Below are 15,455 nucleotides of genomic sequence, written 5' to 3'. Positions count from 1 at the left end.
ATAACATGTTTTTCATTCTCAATGTCATTCTAATGCTCTCTTTGACTTTCCTTAAATAAATTATAAATAGCATCCCATGATTAGTCTTCTGGCCCAAGTGAAGTTAATCAAGCATGACTCATTTTGAGTTATGAGCTTTGGAAAAAAATGTTGCTTCTGGGAGGGCTACATCTCAGTGATGGTTTGAATTGCTTTAGTTTCGGATGTAAGATTTCACTGATAATATTCAGTACCCCAGCATTTTCTGTCTGAAAGTATTGTCCTGGCCAATGGGTTGTGGTATTTTGCTAGTATACCTGCACCATGGGGTATGATTATAACCTACAGCCTCTTCCAACTAATTTGGCACAGCTGCTGCAGGACAAGGAAAAATATTCTGACCTCACATAATTTAAGATTACACAGTCCTTCTTCTTTAAGGTTTAAGCTCAGGGTTGGGTCATAAGGAGCAGAATCCAGATACTTAAGTACCAGTATCTCATGCCATTTCATATCTTCAATGATACCTTGACACATGGGGTTGTATGTTGAAGGATACCTTGATACACTGGGGTTGACAAATACTGTCTGAAGTATCAATTGTGACAGTTAAGATGAGAGCAATCATGTCTCTGACACTCATGCTTGTCCTTCATGTTAAACATTTAGGGGATCAATGAAGTTAAGCACTCCTCCCAGCTCTAACCTAATGTCTTCCTCATCCTCAGCTCAGAAACTTTACTGTCCAATTCTACTGAATTTGGTCTTACTTTTTCTTGTGATCTCTGTGTTGACTTTACTCCTACCCAACCTACTCCACTTTCTAGCACCACTTCTTAGAAGAGTCGCAATTTTTTCTTCCTGAGACCAATATCGCTATCCCATCTCAGATGTAGTTCTCTTGAAAGTTAAGAGCATCTTATGTGGTCTTGGTGAAGGGCTGATTTATTTATTTATTTATTATTTATTGAGGTGTGTGTGAAATCTCAAACACAGTCTTGGTAAATTTAGAAATATCATCATCTGTTTCAGAGGGGATTGTAATTTTCTGGAGGGACCCTTTCATTTCTGAGATGTCGCTTTGTCTATTAACGAGCAAATTTTCTGGCACTGTTGCAAAAGTATTACCTGCACACTGTGTACCCAGAAATGTATCTCACAGGCTTTGTAATGTTCTTCTGATTTTATAGTTCTACTTCTCAGGAGATTCTTAACTTTGAGAAAGATGAGGTTCTCAGCAGAATTTGTTCTGAGCATTTAGGGAAAAAGTTCTGCCAGTTCGAATATTGAGCTCTGTACATATCAAGGAACACTTTACTTGACATGGTTGCATCCATCAAGTAAAGAATTGTCATTGATGATACTTCCTCTGTCTTACTTTCCTGTGTCTAATCTCCGTTTAAAGTTTTGCTGCACAACCAAGTACGAAACAAAATCAACAGGGGTAAACATGTATCCTCCGGATAGCAAAACATTGGAACAGGTTGCCCAAAGTTATTGTGGAATTTATATAATTTGAGGGTTTAAGATTAAGTTAGGGGATCCTCTCGTTAGAAACACCAGAGGAATGTGTGATCTACCTTTGGACGGTGGAATGGACTAGACTAGACATGATGTCCCTCTCAGCCCAGTTTTCCATGATCCTGTAATTTCCAAATAAAACCCCAGCTACTACACTATAGTAAAATTGAGAATATAAAAGAAGCTTTCATGGTGACCAGGGTAGTAGAGTCTTAACAAAGTCTTCTGAACTAAGGATCAGACAACAACCTCCGGATGGGTCCTCCCCATCCTGAAAGAATAACCAGTGAAAAGAATAAATCTGTTTCAAATTGTAGTCTGGCACATATGCCAAAAATAGTACTAACTCTCAAGCTGCTATTTTACTTCAATACCTTCAAGAAAATAGACAAAATTTTTAAAAAATGAAACCACAAGATTTACAAGGAATTAAAACAAGAATGAATTTATGAAAACAACTAATACAGCAACAAGACTTGCCTCCAGCTGCATTTGCAATGGATTATGTTGAGTACCAGTTCAGCAGCTCAAGTTTGAAAATCAAAATTCTGTGTGTAACTTGCCACTGTGTGCTCAACTCATGGATTTGACCAGCAGCCTTCAGTCCCTGTTCCATATTGACTCAACCTGCTCTCCAAAGAAGGAAGCCCCCTATCCCAGATAGCCACTTGGACAGATGTGGGGCAATGCTGGGTGGCACAGGCTGCCTCTCTTTAGGTTGCACATGGGGACTGAAGCTGAACTTGCCTAGAGTATGTTCTGATGTGGGAGTCTCACAGCATGCAGTAAGTTGTTACCTCAGCCCTCGTTTGGCCAGACCTTGTGTCTTCCTGTCAGTCAAGGTATAAAAGGAAACTACATTTGCAGATGAAGGTTGTTCCCAGGAATACTAGCTGGAAAAGTCCAAAAGGGTTTAATTGTCACTTGAGTGAACATTACTACAGCACAGCCATCATCCTCTCCCCTCTAAGCAGCGAAGTCCCCCAGACAAAGAAATGAGATCCTAAGCAATATTAGTGTTTCCCAGGTATGAAATGGCAAGATTAAATGCTCATGAGATCTCTGCCAAAGACAAGATTTGTCTGCCATTTCCTGAGCAATAAACCACAAACCAGCCTTCATTTAAGCTGATTTGTCTCACTTTTCATTTGCCCAAACATCACTCTTTGCCATCTGAAGAGTACCCTCAAATGAGGGAGCTGTAGGATTTATAACTGACAAGAAGAAAGCAGGAAACTTGGTTAGCTGAAGGTGGTGTGTCCTCACCTTAGTGACAAGCCCCAGGAGAATGTGGCAGAAAAGAACTGAGCATGGAACTGAAGCTGGCAAAGTTCTCTGTTTTCTCCAACTTTGTGGTGCTTAACCCAAGAGTGGGTTCTGCAGCTAACCTGCAACTACAGCAGGCAATGCAGTAACTGACTTGTAACTCTGGAGCAGCTGCCGCAGAGCTCTCCCTTGTGCAGGCACTTCTTAAAGGCACCTTGGAATGAATGATCTGCAGCAGCAACAGAGGATCATGGTTTTCTCCATCTGTGCAAGGTAGAACAAGTTGCTGTTTATTCATACCTTTACCAGAGAGAATTGCTGAGGTAACTGGGACAGATCCCTGAGGTACTCAGAGCTATCACTCAAGCTTCTTACAGAAGTCACCGCGGGGATGTGCCCATGCAGAACAGCTTTGGGGGAGCCTCATATACTGAGTTCCTGCTGCAGGCAGTGGTATGGCAATTGCTATTATATGCAGTAATATAACACACTACAGTGCTACCATTGTGTATTACATGCACAACAACAAAAAGGTGTGGCAGTCTCTGACTGAAAAGATTTTTTTCCTTTATCAGGTTTTTGCTCCCATTCTGTGAGTAGACACATCCTTCTTCCTTGCTACTCTTAATAGTAAAGGTGAAAAAAAAAACACATGGTCAGTTGCACAGACATGAAGTAGGTTCATGTATGTGCCTGACTGCAAAGAATCATCATGGATAATCCAGCCCTGTATCTAGTGTTAAGAGCAAGGATTTACCTATTGAAAGGCCAGCTGCAGGAATAAGGAGCCAAGTCTCAGTCAGGGCACTTCTCCTAGCACTATAGAAAGTACGTGAAGGAGGTAGAAAGGCAAGGGCTTTCCTAACTAAACATACTGTTACTGTTGAGGTTGGTTGCTCTAGTCAGTGAGTCCCTTTGATACCTGTCCCTTTTACTGGCCATTCTTCATGAGCAGAGTTTTGGTTGTTTAGTCTGCAGGAGGGCTAAGAGAGAGGAGAGGTGCTTTAGCTGGAGCAGCTGCTGCTGGTATGAATAAAGAATTCCAGGCAGGGGCAAGGCCAGCCTCTAAGATCCCTTGTGTTTCTGTGTACATTTTTTGGAGGAGAGGATCAGTTATCCCAGTTTTTTTGCAGGATAAATTTTGCAGGATCTAAGCACTGTGTAAGACAGCTCATCTGTGCCTGATGCAGTCTCGACAGGAGTGTGTGCTAACAATAAGCAAGAGAGATTTGGGATGATTAGTGCTGCTGATAAAGAAAACCTCCACTACATGCTCTGCATCTGCTTACAGGGTATTAATGTGCTGCTCTGAAGCAAAACTCCCAAATGGACCCGAGTGTTTGTCTTGGCTGATGCTCATAAACTGATTCAAGACTAGCTACTTCAAAGAGACAGTCTAAAAGTAATGCTGTTGAGCCAAGGACTTTTGCTGCTTTGTTTTTATAATTTTATAAGCTCTCCAGACAGTCTGGAGAGCTGCTTTTTGGTTCCTGAATGGTGCAAGCTGCTGCTGCTTCATGCTTTTTCCAGAGAAAGCTACTAAAGGAGGTGCTGTGCTGTCTGGGGTGCTCTCAGCTACCACTGTCTGAGCTTCTTAAAGAAGAAATCTCCACAAGCATCGGTTCATGAAGGTCCAGCTGCTGTCTAAAACCTGCCTCAGGTTTATGTTTTCAATTCAAAGACAGCAACTTAAAATTCCCATTCATATGAAGCTGTGCCATCTGTCAATGTACATGCTAACATGGCGATAGATATTCTTCCAGGGATTTCAGATCTTTCCAGCTCTATGGAATGGGCTGTTTTACTGATGGACCGCATCTACTTCTTCTTTCAGGAAACATTTAATCTATCCCCTTGCTAGCTTGGGTAGGACTAGTAATCATAGAACTATGAATTTTCTACCACAGTCCCTGTCATCTCAAACTAGGGAAGACATATCAGTAGAACTACTCCCATGCATAAAGTAAAACACATGTTCATGTATTTTGTCAAATTCAGGTCTGCATGTGGAAAGGGAATCTTGGGGATTTCCTCTGCGGAATTATGGTTGTCACAGAGACTACAGATCACAAGTTTATTCCATTTACCAGACACTGTCAGCACCTTTCTTCCCTGGGTGTTTATGGATGCTACTTGTAAAGCAGCCTGTAATGCCATCTGTCCTGCCTCAGATAGTTAGTTCAGTCCCTCATTTATCACTGCTACTTTACTCTGAATTCATGTCATTCTTTAATGTCATTTCCATGTAGCAGAGTTCAGACTTCTGTGCACTGTTTCAAATAAGCTGAGAAATTCAGCAAAAGGCAAATAATCCCATGTGATCCCAGGAAGAGATACTACCCTCTGAGTAGTAGAAATCATGAGTGTCACCCATAGTTATTTCTTAGTCTCCATTTACTGATGGATCTACATGTCTTCAGTGTTTCTTTCTCCCCTGGTGTCTCTGCCCTTCCTTACTCCTCTTTAAGCTTCACTCAGTCAGCATTTATCATGTATTTGATGCACTGGTATCTCTTCTCAAACACGAAAAATTACTCATCTGTTTTTGTTTCCTTTTTACTACTCCATTTCTCTTATGTTTATGCCCCTAAACAGATCTTTGTGCAGTCACACTGGCTGCTTCATGCTACTTGCATTCTTCTTCTTCACCATTACCGTAATCTGTCATTCCTTGGTCAGGCTAGAGGCTTCAGCATTTTCACAAACAGATGAAATGTATGTGAGATCTATTCCCTTGCACCACAGAAACAACGTTGGTTAATTTTGAAGATCTAATGCTTTTGTACTTGTTCATTCTAGTACCTTTAGAAATACCTGTATAGCCTAGGATGCTGCCCTAGCATCATTCATCGCTGTGTTTTATTTCTCCAGTTTACGCAGAGAAAGCAAAGTGAAGATTTTTGCACTCATACAAAAATGTCAGAAAACTGGTTACAATTGAATTGGTTTTGTTCAGAGTGGAAAAACTCTTCAGATCCATCCAACAGGCATAGGAATCACATTTAGTTAGAAGTTCGGATGAAGTACGGTGATAAAAATTAGTATAGTTTGTGTAAATGTGTAAGTGAGCCCGTAGTGCAGGCAGCTCTCTTCCTTTCTTGGAGTTTGACCTCACAATTCTGGTTGTCAAATTGCTCTTACTTTGCAGATTTCTCTGCTTTGAAGGTTTTTAACCTAAGTGATCATCTAATCGTTTCCTCTCCTTGGCTTCAGTATTACACTTTTGGTTTTGGAGGGGCAGCTGAGCCATCTACCCAGTGCAATAGGAAGGGCAGTCTTCCACCCTGCCTCTGGTTGGTACAAGTGCTTTAAAAAGCAAAAGAAGGGGTGAGAGAGCAAATATGTTTCAGAGTCTGTGGGTGGGAAAAAAATATACCTCATTCAGCAAAGAGGGAGCTATGCTTGATATTGGGTAAAAAATAGTGAGCTTGGAGAGAAGTAGGAATAGTCAGGTAAGGGAGTGTGTGAACTGAAGGAAGTGAGAGACCTAAACAAACAGGAAGGACTATGTCCTGGGAGGCAGGAAGAGAGCAAAATAAAACCTGGAGGGGAGGAAATAATGGAGAATGCGCATGGACAGAATATCCTTAAAGGCAAGAGGAATAAATAAATAAATAAATAAATAAATAAATAAATAAATGGAAGAAAAAAATAATTAAGACCCTGAAAGAGAAAAATATTAATAAATTAGAGAAAGAAATTATTACACAAAAAAAAAAAAATGTTGCAAGGAGAGAAGTAAAACAGAACTAGGGCTAAAAAGAAAAGCAAACAAGGAAAAGGATTTTTATGGAATTGAAAACTGAATTACAACCCATAGCTTTTAAGCTAATGGATATCTTTTTGTGCTTCTGCCTTCTATTGAAGTTCTCTGGCAGACATCCCAAGTCACCATGTTCAAACACATCAGTATCTCAGGCACAGAGCCTCCCTGTGTACTGTCTCATCAGAATAATTTGCAAGTTGTGTGCGGTGTATTTTCCTACTTCTGTGGATGAAGCTCAGCCTCATTGCAAAATGCATCAGCACATTACACTGGAAATTCTTTCCTTTTTCACCCCAATTTCCTTTTCTGGGTGAAGTCTGGATATATTATATGTTTCTGTGTGTCTTCTGTACAGCAAGTAGCCCAGCCAGAATTAATTTCAGCTGCTCCAACAAGCCCACCTGCCATATGACCAGAAATCTCTGACATCTCTGTAGTGCACCACCAGACACTGCGTTTTATGTGTGCAGTCAGTCTGAGGCTCTCAAGCAACTGCTGAATCAGGCTCAAGGACTTTGGAAATACAATCGAAAAGGGAAGACATCTTAAACCCTCATTAATCACTCCTCTGCTGTCTTTACTGTGATTATCTATCTGCCAGAAGTTTCATGCATTTTGCATAGCATACATATCATGTGGAGATTTGACCACGTCCACAGGCTGGGGAGGAAGAATGAGCCCCTTTTCTAAGCCCTTTCTGCAAAATATGGTTTATCAGAGCATCATATTTAGGTGACTTTGATGTGAAGAAATCCTTGGGATAATTATTCTAGACATGAATGGTCAAGTCATCCCAGTCCTTTATACTAACCAGTGGGTTGGAACAGAGAGTCATCAGGTAGACTTGCTCTTGGATGCTGCTTGCCTGACAGAATTTCTGTCTGCCCCGTATGTCCAGGAGAAAGAAGAGAAAAGAGAGGCTAAGAAAGTAATAGAGGCTCTTGCAGCACAGCATGGGCCATAGCACTCTCACAGCAGCTCGGCATTAAAACTTTCTCACAGAACATGGAAGGGCATCCAACTAGCCACGGACTAAACCAGCCGCTTTTGTTATTCCACACCTTAAATTGAAGCTGCTCAGGAGTCTGTGCTGCCAACATGTTACAAGGCAGTGATATTAGAAGAAAGAGGAACCACATCCTGGCCCATCAAGTTAAACAGTACACATGATGTAAGTGTAGAGCCTTGAACAACAAATTTTCCAGCTAATACAAAAAAAAAGAGAATTTGCAACAGAATGCTCAGGAGTGAGGTTGATTTAGCACAGTTTCCATAAATGAGGAGTTAGCAAGCAAGTAACTGCCTTCTCTGTCATGTGGAAGTACAGGGAATCCTCTTTGATACTTCTAGATTTCACCAAGTTCCTCACCAGGGAGGTGTGTGGGAGGAGAAGTCTGGCTATTCCCGACACTTTGAAGGAGAAGAAAGTAGTGCCAGACTAAAGTTTTTCTATTGTGCATATGCTTATATTCTGAGATGGCATAGGCGTGACTCCACCTAAACAAGTCATGCAGTGTGAAAAACATTTGGTAGGTGAATGTAGCAGAAGCAACTAGGCAGATGATGAGAAATGGAATTTCACAGCAAATCCTAGCTCATACCTCTAATTGAATCTGGGTCAGAAAACATCAAAGTCTTCCTTCTGAGCACTGGTTGACATCCTGTATGAAGTATACTGGTCCCATTTCCTCATGGAAAATGTGTGTTGCAGAAAGGCAGGAGCAGATCTCGGTTGGTTTCTTCATTGGTGCCCCCAGAGAAGAGGCCAAGAGTGAAATAAGTATACAGAACAAACTTCCCTCTTCATGCAGAAATAAATGTCCTTTCATGTTGTGGTTGAAGCAATTGGTGCGGGACAAAAAGGCTGTTTGATCTGCTGCTTCCCGTGTTACATTTGTTGTTTAAATGCAGGATGTTCTCCTCCCTGGAGGACAAGGCCAGCAATTTTCTGCACACAAATAGATCCTCTAATTATTATATAGAAAGTGTGAAATTCCTAACACTGATCAGCCAGAGCTATGCAATCCTCCAGCTTTCTGAAGGATCAGTGGAGAATTCAGTAGGCAGAAAAAGCTGTTAAAGAGGCTGTGTAAGAGCTTCAATGAGAGAGGACCTTCTCCTTCACAGCAAGCGTACCCAGAGAATTTGCATATTGCTGCAACATTGTGACAGATTTATTTTCAGTCTGGCACTTGGGGGTTTTAATGTCATTATAAATGATCAAAAATAATGATACGACTGCACAATGCAACAGTGTGGGAAGTACTGTATTAGCTATAGCACTTAATTATTTAATACAGAGAATTATTCACACACTGTTAAAAGCCCAGTGGGATGGTGAACAGGGGTCTCATTCACAACAGCATCGACAGCATCAGCAGCAGCATGTACAGGGCACAGTTCCAGGGAAAAGTGACTTGCTCTGACTCTCAAAAGGAAATTCCCAACTATCTATCACTTCATGTGAGGTTGTTTTACAGGGTCAAGAACTCTCACAGATACGAGTCTTCTCTTCATGTAAGAATGATACCAGGTAGCAGACTGTGATACAGCCCCTGTTAAGAACTGTTCCTCACGTTAGGAAGTTACATTTCCTCTGCCAGATGGTTACCTGGCTGAGGTCTAAGAGAGTTTGTTTCTCCTCTGTCATGAATCTGACTTTTGTAGGACCTTGGAAACTTTAGGTTTCTACGTTTCTGTTTTCACACATGTAAAATGAGAGTAACCGTTCTCTTTTGGAAAGTTGTGGTTGATGGATTACATGAAAGTAGGCATTATTTTATTAACTATTCTAATCCGCGTAAAATCAAGCCTTTCCTGAAAATGGAGATAACCTAGAAAAAACAAATTAAGAAACCTATTGCTCAAACCTACCAGCCTGTTTCTAGAAGACTGTGCCTTTCTTTCCTGTGAGTATCCATTATTCGTGCAGCAGCCATGTTTTACCATGGTGCAGAGAAAGGGAAGCTATTCCAAGTCCAGCCCCATATTCAGAATGCTTCCTCAACTGTTAGGAGCCGTTGCTACTGGCTCATCTTCCCACAACAGTAAATGACTCTTCATTCTGAAAGATGTGTCACTTCTGTTGAGTTTACTTCTTTTGCATCATTCTTCCCTGGGCTGGGATGTCAGTCCAACTTCAGAAGACGACTATTTTAAACAGCTAAGCCCATCGTTTTGCTGTTTTCATAGGACTGTTTCATGTTGCTGGTTTGGTTTATTTCCTCCAAGAGTTATCTGTTGATTCTCATGAAGACCTGCTTTTTCTAGACCTTGCAAAGTCTTTGAGCATTTACAGCTTCTTCCTAATGGAATTTGACAGCAACATTCTCGCGGAATGCATTTTGTGATAAATGATCTGTTCAGACATAGCAAGCCATCACGTTCACTTTTCAGTCTTTCTGGTAAAACTGGTGTTGATTTTGTTCCTCTTTGCTGAGAACAAGTTTGGTTTCTGACTGCAGGGCAGTAATTGTTAAATGACTGCAATGTAACTACTGTTCATGAAGAAAAGGGTCCAACTCCTCACTGTGCCATAGCATACCTGTAGGAAAGTCAGGAACGTTTATCTTACTTTTCTAGGTCAACAGCAGAACTTAAAGACAGCTTTCTGTTACTCTGATTCTTTTTCAAGCATTTATATCAAGGAGGCCTTAGGAATTCTGAGGAATTACCCTCCTTTCAGAGGCAGCTAAGAGCAGTCCACTCAAAAAATGACATCAGAGTCAGCTACTTGAATCATCCAGTTTCAGCATGTTTTACTGTTACCATTTCCTCAGACCTTCTCAACATGTTGCCTTGAAATACAGTCTTTGCAACCTCTAAGAGATGCTTCCAGGATAAATGCTTCCATACTGTCTTTGTCATGCGTCTTTCCCAGTCTTTGGAAAATCTGGGACCATAACATTGCACTTCAAGCCTTCCACATGGCTGAGTACTTGTGTGCTACTAGCCACTTTACAGTAAATGAAATATGGAGAGATGTAAGGTAACTGTGCCACCATGTAGGTGGGCATGGAATAGCTCACAGGACCATCTAGAAATTACAATTCTGGTGGAATGGAAGGAGTTTCAGTGAACTTTCAGTTCACAGAACAGATATGACAAAGACTTTTCTAGGCGTGACATTCCTGACATTATCAATTGTCAGTAGTTATGGAGAGCATAAAGAAAAGGATCTGTTGTGATACAAGAGATTATATCATTTCAGCCTCCGTAAATGTTTAAGTTTGTCAAATGGTGGCTTGGGGACCTTGGTTCAGGCAATGGAGTTTTCTCCTTTTTTATTGTGATTAGAGATATTTGTCCACTAGAAGCACAGGTGAGACCCATAGTTTGCTTTCAGACCTACATGCTCTGAAAAAGTAATCAGAAGGTGGTCACTTTTAGCCAGTGACCATGTACTCCAGCTTTATACCAGTAGCCTAGAAATAAGCATTCCAAGTCACAGCACCATTCAAGATCTCCAACTCCTTTGTTTGTGTCAAGCAGTGTCCACTGTTTCCTGGCAGGTCCTCAGACCCCAAGGGGTACCTGTCTGCTTTCACTGACATCCTTTTGTGAGAGAGAGTGAGAAAGGGTAAAGGAAAACATCAAAGTTATTGGTGTTATAGGAAGTTATAACACCTGTCTTGATCTACAGCTTGATCTTGTCTTCTTATGGAATAAGCAGATTGTGGCAGAAGCCTTTCAGAGCTGACCAGACCTTTGGAACAGTCTGGGGAGCTGAAAAGCTCCTCTCCTCATTCCCTGTCTATGGAAAGATTTGATGGAACACAGGGGGCTTGTGCAATTCTCTGCCACAATGACTCATTACAGTGACTGGTAGGTGAACTGCAGGGATTCTGTCTCAGAATTAATCCATCAATGGATGGGAGCTGATAGATAATGTGCAAATAGATGCTGTTTTCCTGCAGCCTGTCAGGAGCTCCAAGCAGCTGCCTCCTCCACTTTATTCCTTCTCTGCTAGGTTCTGCTAATTTCCCTGATTGCTGTTATGGCTAAATAGTATCTTGGCATAACAGAATCTGCATCTGACACAAATCTCCGTTTGGTGTCAGGAGCTATTGTAGCTTTCTTTGTGAGATTGTTCAGGATACATGTAAATCACTCAAATCGGCTGTGAGAAGGTATGCCAAGAGTCACAGCGCCATGTAAATGTCATTTGATTCAATACCATTTTCCAATGAAACTGTCCCTTTTGCAAAATTACTTTCAGGGAAAGCCTCTTTTAAGAAGTCCAAGAGCTGACTCTCACAGCTCCAAATAGCCTGCAACATTTTCAGAAACAAATTCTCATACCAAGCAACCTTCATATAAACTAGCAATTCATCTCATTTTGTGAATTTCTAGCAAAGTCTGCTTTGGTGCCCTTTACAATCAGAGGAATATTTTTTGCTAAGAAATCACGGAGTATCAGGGTATAAGCTCCTTTCTCTCCTTTCCATATATGCTTTTCAGCTGATTAAGATTGAATCTTCTTTTTGTTGTTTTAGGATACAGCTTTATTTCAGATAAGTGATAGAAAGGTTCGCGCTTTTTTTAGGCTGTGTAGTTACCTATATGTCTTAGTTTCTTCTTGACGCTTCATTTCCCTATTCATACATGCATGCATGCATGTCTTTCCCTTTCTTCCTATGACACTGCAGCATCCTCTTCACTGGGGACCATCTGACCTACATTCAGATCCCACCCAGAATAGCCTTGACCCTTGCTGTGCTCTTCGTCTTTACAGACTTTTCTTTCAGAGGCATTTGTTAAATTTTGCCAGCCAGCTTGTAAGAGATGGGAATAAAAACCTGGGACTAAGCACGTAAATAACTGCACATCAATTAACACACAAGCAGGCCTGCAGCTCCCACAGGGCTGGATGCTCAAAACCCAGCTGCTGCCATAGTTGCTACTCAACAGCACCTTTCCCCTGAGGATTTCTGTTTCAGTGTAGATACATTGCTCGCCAGATACCACATGTTTTTATTATGGGCCTCAGGTGACTTTGAGCTCAGACCTTCAGGCAGACTCCAGTGGACAATTTTCTCTGCTGTTAATGAGGCTTCTTAGATACTGCATTAGGATCTCATATTCACAAAAAGTAACGGAACTTCTGAACCCATTTCAAATCAATCCAGAGATTTCAATGGGTCAATAAGTACCAAACCAAACCCCAGCTTCTCTGACAGCTAATCTCAGCAACTAGGAAACCTAAAAATGATTGTCATGCTCATTCTGATATGCTACCATGTCTTCTCCCCTCGCACAAATGAGATTCCATTCCAGTCAGCTACTGCATATTTATGCTCAACCTTTCATTAACTTATTGATCATGTGGTGATACACTATCCTTTGCTACCTTTGGAGAAATAAAAAAGTGGGGAAAAAATATGCTCTAATGGTGGGGCTGTTTCATGCTTTCTGAATATTCAGTCCAATCCTCCTGGTCTCTTTCTGTCCTCCTTTCTCCCCAAAAGCTTCATGGATCTCCAAAGACATCCCACAAGAGAGGGTGACTACCATTCCCCAGTAAGCCCCTGAGGCTGCCATTATGTGGCATGCAATTGTGCAGCTAAATCAAGGTCAAGCGTCTCCCTTTAAGGGTAAAATATGGTATTACACTCCTAATTCCTGTACTGCAAAAACAAACAGTGCCATCAATTCATTTCCAGTCAGACCTCCACCCCCTTGGGAAAAATAAACAGAACTTTCTGGTGGGAAAAACAGTTTGGAAATACAACCTCTTTATTAGAGTGAAAGCTCTTCCTTCATTCAGCTTGTCTTTCATTAGCCACCCTGGTACACTCCAGTGAAGAATGTGGCTCGAAGAGATACTTTGAGGTTGCAAGAGGCAAGTCCCAAAGGGGTTTAGTTCACTTTCGATATGTACTCGTAACTCCTGACAAGGTTCTGAGGTCTGATCCCAAGCTAAGTGGCCACATAGCCATTTGCTGGTATAAATATCTCCAAGGAGGGTGGCTTTTCAAGGAAAGATTCCATTACCTTCCACGCAAATGAAGCGTCTATCTTCTCTGTTTTCTTTGAGCTCTCTTCCTGTGAATAATATCTTCCTATTTTTCACCCTTCTGTTTGAAACACAGAAGGAACAGGTGAGGAGGAAAGGAAAGTTTTAAATTTCATGTGTTTTCTTAATTCAACACTGCCATATTGGATGTGGGGTTGAGTAAAACTGCATTCGTATCCATGGTTCCTCTCTGTCACTCATCTAAGAGGAACAGGAGGAAGAGCTCTCTTAAGTCCACCTTAAAGCTACGCAGTAACAGACCATGGTAATGCTCTTTCTGTGATCCCAGAGCAGACCAGCTCATGACTTTCAAGCAAGGAGCTGGCTGATGAGACTCAGGAGAGCACCCCATGAGAAAGAGCTGCACCACCAAAGTTAGCAGAGTGACTTCAAGTGTGCTGTGGTGTCACAAAGGTCCAAAGCAGCTATTGGTAATGGCAATAAAAAAGGGACCTTTTCTTCCTGGGCCTGAATCTCTCTTAAGATGTGCCAGTGTTGTCAGTGCAGTGTCATTGCTTCCAGTTGAAGCTGCATTACCTCAAATGGGAGCAAAATTTACTTCACTGGCTTCAGTGGTCATCTGAGGACAGGACTTGATGCTACTTGTCACCTGCATTTTGTACCAAAAGCAAATGCTATTCCACCAGAAGCAGTGGCTTTAGGGGTCTTTGTAAAGAAGTTGCTCAGTGAAAAGAAACTGTGAATTTGTTTGCATCAAAAACATTCTTTGACGTATGATGCCAATCATAGTAAAAATAATCACCTATCCATCACCACATATTTAAAACTAGATAGTCATCATTTTCATAGGCAAAAGCTGAGCAACATGTTTTGGATCTTCACCCTTGCAGCTGCTCAAAAGCAAACTCTGTTTTTATGGAGTTGTTTGGGTTCCTGCTGAAATCCTTAGTAATTCCTAAACTATTCAATTTGAGAAGAAAGTGGAAGATAGCCATGCTATCGGATGGATGCATTCATTTGGCATGTGAGCAGTGCCACTGCCTTCACCAGCACTGTGCATATGAACAGGGGCAGGAGGATTGGGTCTGTTGTCTTCTACTCTGTTCTCTTTGATCCTGCAAGCGTGTTGTCTGCCAAGGTCGCATCAGGCTGCAAAGGCACTTTTTGCAACTCTGTATGATCTGTGTCTGTCCTTTATTTATTCAAAATGTGTTTGCCTCTACAATTTAATCTGCTGTTCTCTCCCTCCCCTTCTTCTTGGTGAAGTCTAATTACAGTTTTATTCCAGGTCCATCTGGTTGCTAACGATGCTGGACACCACTGCTGAATTCATTCTAATATTTGTTGTGTATTTTCTAGGCTGGACGCTGAATAATAATATTCTCTGAATTTGCTTTTGCTCCTGTTTCCTTCTTTCCTGTTGTAGCTAATTGCATAGTAATGTGTAGCCATGGGATAACTACTTCTCCTGGTGTAGATCTGCTAAGAGTTGCCTATTTCAGGCTGCAGAGTAAAGGGGTTTTTTTGCTGGTTTGGAGAAGATTTCAAAGTCCACTCCAACAGTTCCTTTCACTGGGGTAGAACCAGCTGAGCAGTGGCTTTCTCTGCTTCACAGATTTTCTTTTTTTTCCCTTGTCACAAGCATAATGCAGCTTATAAATGTGAGTCTCCAAGCATCCTGGAGGCAGTGTTTCAGTTCAGAAATACACTTTTTACCAGTGCCTGCTCCATCTGATGGTTGAACCCACAGTAATTTCAGGTCCCAAGCCTGGCTTGTGCAGTACCAGTGCTGGGATTTTGGGGTGGGTTTTTTTTTTTTTCCTTTCTTTTTTTTTCTTTTTCTTTTTCTTTTTTTCTTTTTGCTTTCTGCAGCACTGCCTGGGAACACAGACTCACACTTTACCCATGACCTGACTCTCTGGCTAAGAATAGCAGTCGCAGTGCAAC

The 15,455-nt window shown here is 41.5% G+C and overlaps 1 protein-coding gene across 7 annotated transcripts in view; it reads left to right on the top strand.

Moving 5' to 3' along the window:
- CACNA1C (calcium voltage-gated channel subunit alpha1 C) overlaps positions 1-15,455 on the top strand; it is a 481,717-nt gene that overhangs the window by 412,068 nt on the left and 54,194 nt on the right. The window lies entirely within an intron of this gene.

The sequence above is a fragment of the Pezoporus wallicus genome, unplaced genomic scaffold (assembly GCF_028554395.1).
Source record: "Pezoporus wallicus isolate ANWC-B61680 ecotype Strahan unplaced genomic scaffold, APGP_CSIRO_Pwel_v1 contig_2908, whole genome shotgun sequence".
Classification (NCBI taxonomy): domain Eukaryota; kingdom Metazoa; phylum Chordata; class Aves; order Psittaciformes; family Psittacidae; genus Pezoporus; species Pezoporus wallicus.
This window is presented reverse-complemented; position numbering and strand designations above follow the sequence as displayed.